This window comes from Thermobia domestica, chromosome 11 (assembly GCF_964235325.1).
Source record: "Thermobia domestica chromosome 11, izTheDome1.hap1.1, whole genome shotgun sequence".
NCBI classification, from domain to species: Eukaryota; Metazoa; Arthropoda; class Insecta; order Zygentoma; family Lepismatidae; genus Thermobia; species Thermobia domestica.
In genome coordinates, this window is record NC_137464.1 from 10,530,773 (window position 1) to 10,544,332 (window position 13,560).

Below are 13,560 nucleotides of genomic sequence, written 5' to 3' on the forward strand. Positions count from 1 at the left end.
GATTTCCATCATTCATTCATTCATTGAGAAAGGAAGCCATAACCTCAACCTTTAGCACTGTTTGTATATGGTGGTACGCAAGTGCATCTCTTTTATTCGTTTTACGTTTAATTAGATAGTTACAGAGTTTAGACTGAAGTTTTGTATTTGTGTGGTGTACAGAAGTTCCATCGGATCCTTCCTGTGCTCCTAGAAAGGGTACGTGAGTATTTTCTGTCTTAATTTTGGTGATTTTTTTTCTTACATCTTTGCAGCAGGACGAGAGCGAAGACGGCGATCGTGTGAAAAGAAATCTTGACAAGAAAAGATGATGTTGACGCCCGGTGTAATGGTTCCTTAAAATCTAGACCAACCAAGCAGTAGATGTCATTCTTTTGTTCATGAATTTTTAACGAGAACATTATAATTCCTCTCCCTTCGAAAGTTGCACGATCCTTTTTCTTGGAATCTAGGCAAGACTCATGTTTACGTTGCTTTATAATTGACAAGTGTATTGCGATTTCTTCACAATGAAACGCATTGTGTACAGCACGTGTTTGAAATAAGCGCCGTAATCCTTGATAGTGATTGCGAATTGTATGTGCGTTTTTCTTTTTTCGTTGTTTCTCAGCCCCGTGAAGTAGATATATTTCTGCCGGTTGGTGCTGCAGAATGCGTTAAATTAAATATATTGTGTGTTCATGTATTAACTATTGACCAAACTATAAAATCATCATTATATATTTTTTTTCTTTTATGAATTAAAAAGTAGAGACCAAAAACTGCTGTATCGTTCGTTAAAGCAGAGTACTCCGCATACTTGAAATTAGCAGTGAGAACCCAATAATTTGTATTTGATAAGTAATTATGAACCTTTTGACTGATATTTTTTTCATGTAGGTGACAATTTTGGTAATGGAAATAGCCACTATGTTTTTTTTACTTGCCTATTACGTATAAGTTCTTACAAACTACATTTTAAGTTTATAATTAATGTCCGATATATACATTTGCTATATTTGCTTACTTATAAATAAAAATATCAGACTAGTGGTCAGTTACGGTGGGATGATGAGGCTCGCCCACTTTCCAGTCTTTTCCTGCTATCCAGATGGAGAGCGTCATTCAGTTTTCGGAGTGCTAATTGTGGTTATAATAGATTACTTGTGGGTGCTTCCTTAGTCCTTGAAGGAGAGTCATTTTTGCATGAGGCTAAATAAGATGCTTATGGTTGGTGTAAGCTGTACGATATTTGTTTTATTTTGTTCGTCAGTACAAAAATAATCATAGCTATTAAATATTACTATTTAGAATTTCGAATAGTGAATGTTTCGTCTGTAATGAAGGTAAATAGGCTTATAAAATGAGTTTAAATTTCTGTTCAGTCAGTATTTTTAATGTAAGAGAAATGATATTTCGCATTTGCATTTCCGAATGTTATCACCACGACGCGTTAAGGGAGTCGGGCTTATCACACAATGAACTAATACAGATTCCGATGGTGGATCTTGAAGGAAGTTGTTTTGCTAAAAATTTTTGGTACAAGGTAAGGGAAGAAAGCTTCAAATAGTTGTTTACAGGAATTAGTAATTTTTTTTTCAAATAAGCACTTTTTTACATGACTTTTATTCTTAAATAATTCTCAAATGTAGAGGCTCAGTGGTACAGCACTCACTTCACGTGAGTGGTGTCCCAGGCTCGATCTCAGCTCCCATAATGTGGATTTTGTGGTGGACAAACACCATGTGCTTGAATTTTCTGGATGTTCTTTCTTTTCCTCACACTTCTTTTTCCCCACCATTTTGATAATCACCATCATCATCTTTCTTAAAGTTAAAACTGCCCAGAGCTACGAAATACACTCCGGGTCATTTCTCCGATCGGACTCAACCTGGGTTACCAGTACTTTCGCAGTTCCGTTTATTTAAAGCATGCCACGGAGAGAATCTCCTGAGATAGCTGTTCGGAGCATAATTGTGACACGTTAAATTCTTTTAAAAATATGGGGACACGGTAGAGACCTGCACGGGCCGGGCTTGGGCGGGCCGACTCTATTATTTCTTTGGGCCGGGCCGGGCTTGGGCGGGCCGACACTGATTTCTCTTCAGGTCGGGCCGGGCTGGGGCCGATTAATTGCAATTCTTTAATAATTATTGACATTCGGTAAACGATAATTAGAATAAAGGCAAACGTTGAAGAAGTGTGCCAGTCAAAAATGTTACAAAATGAAACTTTGAAAATTTATCGAGCCAGGGCCGGGCCTGGGCCAAGAATTATTAAAAACTTATCGGGCCGGGCCGGGCTCGGGCCGAAAATCTCCAAAACTTTTCGGGCCCGGGCTGGGCCGGGCCTACGTACATTCGGGCTGGATTGGGCTCGGGCCGAAAAATTCGGCCCATGCAGGTCTCTAGGACACGGTGATAGAGCTCTTAGCTTTTGGTGCTTTGGATTCCTGGTTCGATTCCCGACCAAGTAAGTTTGTAGTTGACAACATGATGTCCGTATGTTTTTCGGGGGTACTTCCGTTTCCTACTACATTCTCATTGCACTAATTCTTCTGTAATCATTCATTTGTTTTAATCATCGTCTTCGTTAGCCTAACGGACATCATCGTGGGAGGTTAAACTGCAATTTTTCATTTCATATATATATATATATATATATATATATATATATATATATATATATATATATATATATATATATATATATATATATATATATATATATATATATATATTAATATAACGAATGTCTATATTATTCGAGAGAATTGTGACAGGAAGTGTGGAAGGCAAATCGTCTCGTTGATGACTGCTCCATTAAAGCCCCCATCAATATAAAAGGTTTTGTAGAAAATATGTTGAAATACATCGAGGCAAATGGATAATTGCGTTAGTATACAGGTTCAATGGTTCAATTGATCTGCTTACGATTCCCAGCTATGTTTATTATTATTATTATTATTTTGCTGATGGGGACAATGCACGTCGGGAATTAAACAGCATCAATGCACCAACTCTATTTGATCCATCATCACTTTCTAAAAGATTTCAGTTTATTAGGTATAGATGGATAAATAAATGGTATTTTATTTATTTATTGTCTGCTCAAGGGTCTTCACCATGACTCCTTTTTTGGATGTTAGTAAAACAGTTAAAAATAGAAACTGTTCCGGATAGTATGTACAAAATGCTATGGAATAAGGGTAGTAATATTGTAGATTCCAGGTGTTTTCTTACAAATTCAGTTTTTGACGTTGTAATTAATATCGATCATTCAAAATCTTCAATTGCACAAAATGTCTTAACACCAAAAGCATTGAGTCATTTAAGAACTTCAAATTAGATTCAATTAACACTCTTCATTATGTCTCTGGAACTAATTCGATGATTAAAACTATTGCATTAAATTAAATGACTTATTTTCCAAAATTGTCGTATCGTGGGGTTTTGTTGGGTTATTAAAAAAAAAGAAGAAGAAGAAGGTGGAAATGTAGTGTGGAATATCTGCGCCATCTTTAGTCTTAAGCACAGTGATTTAAGTGGGAAATCATTTTTCTTTTATCTTTGAAATGAACTGAGATTTTAGTGATTTTATTTAACTCATTTTTTTAAAAGACTATTTAAATGTCTCGAATTCTGACAAAGAATTTGAGGCTTAAAATATATAAAACGATAATCATGCCTGTTGTTGCTGTGTAGTTGCAAAAGATGGTCGCTTACTCTGAGGGAAGAACGTAGACTGGAAGTATTTGAGAATAAAATCCTGAAACATATTCGGAGCCAAGAGGAACGGGAATGGGGAATGGCAGAAACTTCATAACGAGGAACTACATAATTTATACGGTTTACCCAACATTGTTAGGGTCATCAAGTCTAGAAGGCTTAGGTGGGCAGGTCATGTAGCCAGGATGGAAGAAAGTAGGAACGCTTTCAAAGTGTTGACTGGAAGACCAACCGGAAAACGACCACTAGGAAGACCTAGCCGCAGATGAGAGGACAATATTAAGATGGATCTCATAGAAATAGGAATACAAAGTAGAAAGTGGATACAGTTGGCTAAGGATAGAAGTCAGTGGAGACTTTTGTGAGCCCTTCATTGAATCTTCACCCAAATTTCAAAGATGTAATTCAATAGAAGGCTTAACCCTAATAATGGTAATAATGGGCTTTTTGTTTATTGTTATGTGGTAGTGCTAACAATGTAAATATGAAGTATAAATTGCAAATTGTGTTTTAACTGTTAGTAATAGTTTCAATTAGTTATTAACTGTCAATTAGTAATAGCCATAGTTTCTTTTTTGTTACATTTCAATAATTTTTACAATTTAAATACTATTCTGGACGAAGTCTATTGCAACTATGTTGTCTAATCTTCTATTATTATTATTATTATTATTATTATTATTATTATTATTATTATTATTATTATTATTATTATTATTGACTACACCCTTTACTGACTGCCTACAGCATCGCAACACACATATTTGATTTTTAAAATTATTAATAATAGAGATTTTAATAGTATAAGCCTATATAAGTTTCTATAAAATAGAGACTCTACTGAACACTTTTGCTGTCACTGGAGACGAGGAATGGCACAATCTCTTTGAAAAATAATCAGTGGCGTAGGGAGGGGGGCAAGAGCTTCCCCCCAAAGAGTTCCGACAATGTTCTTTGTTTGGTGCATCCCCCCAAACACACATCCTGGCTACGCTACTGAAAATAATAATAAGTAAATTAAATGTTTCATTGTAATGTCGCAGGATTTTGCCTTTTAGGCTAAATGAGACAGATGATTAAGGCAAGTGAATGATGATGGATGAATTGGTGGTATGGAGGATATGGGACGAAACCAGAGTATTCCGAGAAAATCCATGGATACGATATTGTCCAACACAAACTTACTTGGCCGGGGATCGAATCAAGGGCCCTACGCACCAGAAATAAGCGCTAAACCACTGAGCCACCGTGCTTCCTTGCAGCCTGCCTCAAATTTTATTTTATGTAATTATCATATTAAATGCTTCATGTCTTTTAAATCCTAAAATTTCACGACACCGATTGGGAACCACTGCACTACTATATTACTTCTGTATCAAAGTAATTATTGTATTTAATTTCACCTAGAAGCTACCAGAATCCTGCATCACCAGATGGCCACGAAGAATGTGATATAACAATATTTAAACTATAGATGTTTATTATTGTACTGCATCGTGTAATGACTTCCGTATCTGTAAATGTTGATAAATGCTAATCAACATGCTAATATCATTAAGTTATCAAAGATTATGGATTAGGAATTAGATTTCTGGGCTTTCGGCATTTATGGTCATGTTAGGCCGTCACTAGGATTAGTATTATAAATTAGATTTCTGGGCTTTCGGCATCTATGGCCATGTTAGCCCTTCATAGAATTAGGATTAGGAATTTGATTTCTGGGCTTTCGGCATCTATGGCCATGTTAGCCCTTCATAGAATTAGGATTAGGAATTAGATTTCTGGGCTTTCGGAATCTATGGCCATGTTATGCCATCACTAGGATTAGGATTAGGAATTAGATTTCTGGGCTTTCGGAATCTATGGCCATGTTAGCCTGTCACTAGGATTAGGATTAGGAATTAGATTTCTGGGCTTTCGGCATCTATGGCCATGTTAGCCCGTCACTAGGATTAGGATTAGGAATTAGATTTCTGGGCTTTCGGCATCTATGGTCATGTTAAGACGTCACTAGGACTAGGATTAGGAATTAGATTTCTGGGCTTTCGGCATCTATGGTCATGTTAGCCCTCACTATGATTACGAATTAGATTTCTGGGCTTTCGACATCTATTGCCATGTTAGCCCTTCACTAGGATTAGGATTATTAATTAGATTTCTGGGCTTTCGGCATCTATGGCCATGTTAGCCCGTCACTAGGATTAGGGTTAGGAATTAGATTTCTGGGCTTTCGGCATCTAAGGCCATGTTAGGCCGTCACTAGGATTAGGGTTAGGAATTAGATTTCTGGGCTTTCGGCATCTATGGCCATGTTAGCCCTTCACTAGGATTAGGATTAGGAATTAGATTTCTGGGCTTTCGGCATCTATGGCCATGTTAGCCCGTGACATATGAGAGATGACGTCCCTCGGCGATCACACTATTCAAGGAAAGAGAAGGAAGAAAGGATTGGGGTAGGAAGAAAGCGGCATGGGACCTGTATGTTACGTATCATCTCAGCATTTGCCTTGTATGAATGAGGAAAACCCATAAAAAAAACCTCGCTCAGGATGGCTGGCCTGAAAAAGCTGTTTACATTTTTTCGACGGAGTGTCCCCATCGAGAATCGAACCCGGGACATCACGTTATCAATTTATAGTTTCTGAATCATGTAACAGTAAAGTCTAATTATCTAAGACTTAAGCAAACTACTTTTGCCTATGAGACGCGTGAAATTTCGCGTCTCGTGCCCTTCCCGCTGGTCTAGTGGTTTAGTGCGTGTGTCTTGGTACACGTATTCCCGGTTCGAGAACACAAAAGATAATGCCACATTCACTTACAGTAATTATCTGTGTCTTTTACCTAAAGGGCATAATATGGGATATTAAACTTAAAAAAAAAAAATCTTGCCTCATAGAGAACGCTAATTATAGTGAGTAGCAAAATTATAATTTTAAAATTTAATGATGTTTTAAAACTAACTAACTCTATGGCCTATGGAACCCGGAGATTCAGTGCCACGTTCACAAAAGCTCTCCACTGACTTCTATCCTTAGCTAATTGGATCCAGTTTCTACTTTGTATTCCTATCTCTGCGAGATCCATCTTAATATTATCCTCCCATCCGCCTAGGTCTTCCTAATGGTCGTTTTCCTATGGGTCTACCAGTCAAGACTTTGAAAGCGTTTCTACTTTCTTCCATTCTAGGTACATGACCTGCCCACCTAAGCCTCCTAGACTTGACGACCCTAACAATGTTGGGTAAACCGTATAAACTATGTAGTTCCTCGTTATGAAGCTTCCGCCATTCCCCATTCTCGTTCCTCTTGGGTCCGAATATTCTTCTCAGGATCCTGTTCTCAAATACTTTCAGTCTATGCTCTTCCCTCAGAGTAAGCGACCATGTTTCGCAACCATACAGAACAACAGGCATGATTATCGTTTTATATATTTTAAGCTTCAAATTCCTCGACAGAACTCGCGACGACAAGAGATTTTGAACCGAATAATGATGTTTTAAAAATATAAAATTGTTTCACATACTATTATTATTTAATTGCATTCTTATTACCTTAATCTATTACTCTAACTCGGCCTTTTCCCCCAAAATGATAAACTATGTACCATTTTTCTCTGAAAAGTGTTAATGTAATGTTACACAGAAATGCTTTTGGTGCCGAATCGACGAAAAGTGTCTGCCTCAACCATTACCTGTCCTTGAAGGAACATTTCCTCGCGCTTTTAATATTGATCCTTGGTTTATTCAGCGGTCGACCACATAGATAATGCGTAGCTTGTGAGTTTGTGCGACATTCAAGCCTCTTCACGGGATGCTTATGGCTTATCATGAATAAACATTTGTTGCTCGTAAATTTATTTGTGTGTTTTGTGACATTAAATGTTAATGGGTGGGTAACCCAATTAGTCTGCGTGTGCCAGTGAGGTTTTGTTTCACGCAGAAATAATAATAAGAAAACTAGGCTGTCATAGTATGTGCTTCGTGCGACTGTACAACAATGTTAGAGTCAACAAAGTAGTTTGTGAGTTTCATGTTCCAATCTGTCTTATACTCAGTGGCGTATTTACGATTTTGTTTCGGGGGGCTTTGCGAACTTTCGGGAGGGGGGAGCTTTGCCTGAAAATGTGAAAATTCTGCAAGATATTTCATATACTTTACTATAGTAAGTAAGATTTCTGGAGGGGACTTAAGCCCGGAACCCCCTCTAAATACGCCACTGATTATACTTGACCAGATAGTTTCTACAGAAGTTGCATATTGGCTGTGATTTACGTTTTTATACATCAACAATGTTATTCAGAACTGAACTTATTAAAATAGGTACACACCATTATTTGTATTTGTATTTCAAAGTCATTGGAAATGAAATATTTCAGTTTTACGTTTCACTTATATGCCGCCTAGGCTAAAGGAAACGGTGATAGTGAAAAATGAATGCAATATTGGAAAGAATGGAAAACCTACGAACTCGTTGTTTGTCCACAAAGCCCACTTTGCACGAGCTGGGATCGAACCAGGGACTCCAGGCATCAGAGGTGAATGTTCTACCAATTTTAAGTTAACTGATTCACCGAACGTGCCTCATTAACTTATTTATCTATTTATTACTAGGTTTCTACTTAATTTTACTCGCTTTTACTCGTTTAACTTGTTTTTCCAGTAACGTAAAAAGACAGGGACACGAACACAGAAATATCGAGGAGAGTTAAAATTCCAAAGGCTCTCCCATCGGGAATCGAACCCGGGAGCCCGTACACAAAAGGCGCACATACTAGCCACTAGACCAGCAGGGGGGGGCTCTACTGAGTCACCGTGCCCCCTCAAAGTCATTGGTGAGTTGCGTATGTCGTAAGCTATATGTATCCGTACAGCAATGAATTTAATGTCGAATATTAACGCCTGGTGAACGTAAACCCACAATACAGAAATGTTTTTTGGGCTGCATATCTCGTAGGCTATGTGTACCCGTACAGCACAAATGAATACTATGTCGAATATAAACTCCTCGTGAGCGTAAACCCACAATGCAACAGTGTTTGGTGGGCTGCATATCTCATAGGCTAAACTTCCGATTCTGAAGGAAAATATGTTAATTATTCCTCTACTCTTACTTGAAATTACAGCTCTTCCCTGCGCCCAGCCCCACTTTTTTTTATTTTAGTCGAGACAATGAAGAATATCAAAAACATATGAAGTGAGACAAGTAGTACCTTGATAGTGCTCTTACATAAACTGATAACTGTTTCCACTTCAAAATGCTATTACACAAACTAATAACTGTTTCCACTACAAAATGCTATTACATAAATTAATAACTGTTTCCACTACAAAATGCTATTACATAAATTAATAACCGTTTCCACTACAAAATGATACTACATAAACTAATAACCGTTTTCACTACAAAATGTTATTATGTAAATTAATAACTGCTTCTACTACAAAATGTTACTAAATATACTAATAATTGTTGTCACTACAAGATGTTATTACATAAACTAATAACCGTTTCCACTACAAAATAAACCAATAGCTGTTTTCTCTAGAAAATGCTATTGCATAAACTAATAACTGTTTCAACTACAAAATGCTATTGCATAAACTAATAACTGTTTCCACTACAAGATATTAACTGGTTCCACTACAAAATGCTATTACATAAATTTATAACTATTTCCACTAAAAATGTTATTAAATATTTCAATAACTGTTTCCTGTAGAAAATGCTATTACATAAACATAACCGTTTCCATTACAAAATGTTATTACATAAATTAATAACCGTTTCCACTACAAAATGTTTATACATAAACTAATAATCGTTTCCATTACAAAATGTTATTACATAAATTAATAACCGTTTCCACTACAAAATGCTATTACATAAACTAATAACTGCTTCTGCTACAAAATGTTATTAAGTAAACTAATAATTGTTGTCACCACAAAATGTTATTACATAAACTAATAACCGTTTCCACTACAAAATGCTATTACATAAATTAATAACCGTTTCCACTACAAAATATTACATAAATTAATAACTGTTTCCACTAAAAGATGTTGTTAAATAAACTGTTTTCACTAAAAAATGCTATTACATAAACTAATAACCCTTTACCAAATCCTTTCTTGTATGACAAAAATTTTTGCACTATTTAACAATTATTGGTTCATGTAAAAGCATTTTTCAGGTTTTGACTCATCTTTGTATTATTATTATTATTATTATTATTATTATTATTATTATTATTATTACTATTATTATTATTATTATTTATTCTCTTTACGTTGTTGAGTAATTTTTTTTTTAAAAAAAAGTGGGAATGATCTTAGAGTGTATTGTTGTCTTGCAACATTTAACACAAGTTAAGAAGATTTTTTAAATGATTTGCATAATTTTTTTCTCGCATCATATAAATAGCTGAAGTTGTAGTACAATGAACCGTTTCAACATTATAGTTGGTGATAATTCAAGATCTGTGCGGCAGGACTTGAAAGGGGGAGAGGAAGTGTATAGAAATAGTAACAGAGAAAGATAACCTGTGGAAGGTATTAAAAAGACCCAACACATGTTTTCTCCTCCCCTTCCAGTCCGTGCGTGGTCTTGCATGAGAATTAACAGCAGGGCAAGTAGTCCTGCGTGTTAGCTTTTTTTTTAATCCTCTTCCAGTTTCTTGTTTGTAGTTCAATTAATAATAATAATAAATAAAAAAAAGAGAAAATCCCCAACGGACGGCCGTTCCGTTGAAATATCAGACCTGGCAACATTGGAGACAGAGTGGTATCAGTGACATTTCGTGTTGCTCGAGTGGTGCGGTTGAGTAGCTCAGTTGAGATGGCCTTGACCCCTGGGGAAGGAGAAGTCCCAACGGCTCACAGCAGATGGTCTTCAACACTGGAACAAACATGACCAGTTTTTTTTTTTTTTTTTTTTTAGCTTTTCTTCTTTTTTCTTTCTTGCCTCCAGAAAACCGTGCTTTTCCAGTGCATTTTCGAGATCCACCCACGCCTTTTTTCCCTTTTTCTTTGCCCCTCCCTTTGCCATGTGTGTTCCTTTGTTTTCTGAATGAGGCGCTTTGGTTATTATTAAGTCAACCGACAGGGTGCACCCTTGAGTCATCATTGCGATCTTCTCCTGTCAAATTTGTCTTCAGAACAGTCAGGGTGGTTTATTGTTAAGGGAAAAAAAAAAAGAATAGCTTTTTTGTGTTTGCCAAAGTTTTGTTCATAAGTCGTGTAGTGCTTGGATATGGCCATGTTTCAACTGAAGTTCGTTGAGGTCTGGCCCTGGCTCGTATAGTCACTTTCATTACTCGCGCTCACATGGATCCCTGTTAATTGAGTTCAAGGGCAATTGAGCCTGGTCCCGGGATTCCGGCTCTCAAATTGGGATATTTCTGGCTCGTTGTATTTGCTTACGGGACAAGACATTTCTCGTCTGGACAACAAGACCATTACGCAACACGCTCCAAGGTGATCCAAGGGGGTGATGGGGGTCCTCGAATCTGCAAGATAGTTTTAAAAAAATCAACAAAATGTTATCAGACAGTTGCTCTTTTTAAAGTTATTTGTTAATTACGGTTTTGCCATACTATAAATATATTAGTTCCAAGTACTACGATCACACTAATGAGCATTTCTCCAAGTAATAAGATCACGTTAGTGGGCCTTCCTCCAAGTACTAGGATGACGCTAGTAGGCCTTCCTCCAAGTACTACGATCACGCTAATGGATCTTCTTCCAAATACTAGGATTATGCTAATGACCTTCCTCCAAATACTAGGATCATGCTCATGGACCTTCCTCCAAGTACTAGGATCACGTTAATAGGCCTTTCTCCAAGTACTAAAATCACGCTAGTGGGTCTTCTTCCAAGTACTAAAATCATGGTAGTAGTCCTTCCAAGTACTAAAATCATGCTAGTGGGCCTTCCTCCAAGTACTAAAATCGTGCTAGTGATCTTCCACCAAATACTAAGATCACGCTAATGAGTATTCCTCCAAGTACTAGGATCACGCTAGTAGGTCTTTCTCCAAGTACTAAATTCACGCTAGTGGGCCTTCCTCCAAGTACTATAATCGTGCTAGTGGCCTTCCTCTAAGTACTAAGATCACGCTAGTGGGCCTTCCTCCAAATACTAAGATCACGCTAATGGGCCTTCCTCCAATTACTAAAATCACCCTAGTGGGCCTTCGTCCAAGTAGCTTAGAAAATAGAGTGAAAGGTTCAATGAGACCCTAACAAATATATTAGAATATCAAAGGTAATTTTATCTCCCATGTCTTCGAATTAAATAAATTATGTCTCTGGCCATACTGATCAATCAGGCAACAGTTTTGTACTATTGACGGCAGCTGAGACTGTTTTCATGAGCCATAGTAGTTAACAAAAAATATTGCGGCTTTCTGTAGAGAAAACGAGATAAACCTTGCGTGTTTTATATACAAGAGTCAGTCGCGCACCCAGAAATTTTTATTGGGAGAGGTTAAAACTTTGGGAGATCCAATACGCAAGCCGCTGCGTCAATGTAGTATTGAACGGATATTATTGTGCACCCGAAAAGACTATAAGTAATTCTAAAACATGTCCACCTATATTTTCAGGGGGAAAAATGATGGAACAAGATTGTTTTTGTAAGAGAAAGAAAACAGATCAAGTTTAAGATCAAATTTTCATGCTACATCAATCGTTTCCCTGTTAAACCAGTTTAGTTTTATTGAGTGCAAGTGTATGTTGAGCTATACGTTTTATGAGTATAGCTATAAGTTTTTTTTTTGGGGGGGGGTCCGTGGGTGCGCTCCTGCGCTATATATGTATCCTTATATAGGCTAAGAAAATTCAGTTACCTTTAATTATATACTTAGTATATTAAAATATTGCTACGTGGGTTAGAGGAATGCCCCTCTTGAGATGATTTGTTACCTAAAATAACTTGCAACTCTTAGCATTAAATATAGTTTGAATTGTGTTCCATTACACTTTCTGTGGATCTTTCGTTGCGCGAAGGTGAATTCCAACTTCTAGGTGAAATTAAGAGGCCTGATCACAGCGAAATTAAAATACCACTAATTTTACAGTAATTATGTGATGTCTTCAAATAGATAAAAGATAATCGAAATGTGCAACAAGAGCTCCCTAGACAAAATTATTTTACATGTGATACCGTTATCACGACTCACTTATGTTCTTTCGATTTCCAGCCATTTTGAAAATCGGCATTTATTTTCGCGTTTCAGCATGGCTGCAAACAGAAAGGTACTGACTCGTGATAACGATACCTCATGCAAAATAATATTGTCTAGGATGCTCTTGTTTCACATTTCGATTATCTTTTACCTATTTAAAGATATCACATAATTACTGTAAAATTATCGGTATTTTTATTTCGCTGTGACGAGGCCTCTGAAGGAGGAAATAATCAGGGTTTAAATTTTATATATAAAAACGAGAAAACATTGTCTCTTCTCATGAACAATACTACTGACTACTACTTGTTAGTCACTTTTAGGACTTGAGGTATATAGGCAATCTTTTGCTGTATCTTTTCTGTTAAGATTTAGATGCTTATGCCCAGTGGTGCTTCTAGAAGGTAAAAACGGGGGGGGGGGCAGTCAGAACCCAGACTATGATAGGTATATCATAAGTTTACTATGAACTTTCAAAAATATATAAATAGTAGCTTAAATTATTTTTGTTACTCAAAAAACTGGGGGCCTAAGCCCCCCGGCCTCAGGCTACATTCGCCACTGGTTATGTCCATTATGTATAAGGACATGGTTGATTAATGAAAGGGATTATAATAAAAGAATTGGTGGAATGGAAATGTGGGAGAAAACAGTGTGGGAAAACCCA

At 36.8% G+C, this 13,560-nt stretch overlaps 1 protein-coding gene across 2 annotated transcripts in view; it reads left to right on the forward strand.

Moving 5' to 3' along the window:
• Positions 1-29: 29 nt before the first annotated feature.
• pnt (ETS transcription factor pointed) overlaps positions 30-13,560 on the forward strand; it is a 416,779-nt gene continuing 403,248 nt past the window's right edge. The window contains exon 1 of one of the 2 annotated variants that reach the window (XM_081730015.1): positions 30-198. The gene's annotated coding sequence lies outside the window, so the exon portion shown is untranslated. The remainder of the gene's footprint in view (positions 199-13,560) is intronic. The other variant, XM_081730014.1, reaches the window with a different exon arrangement.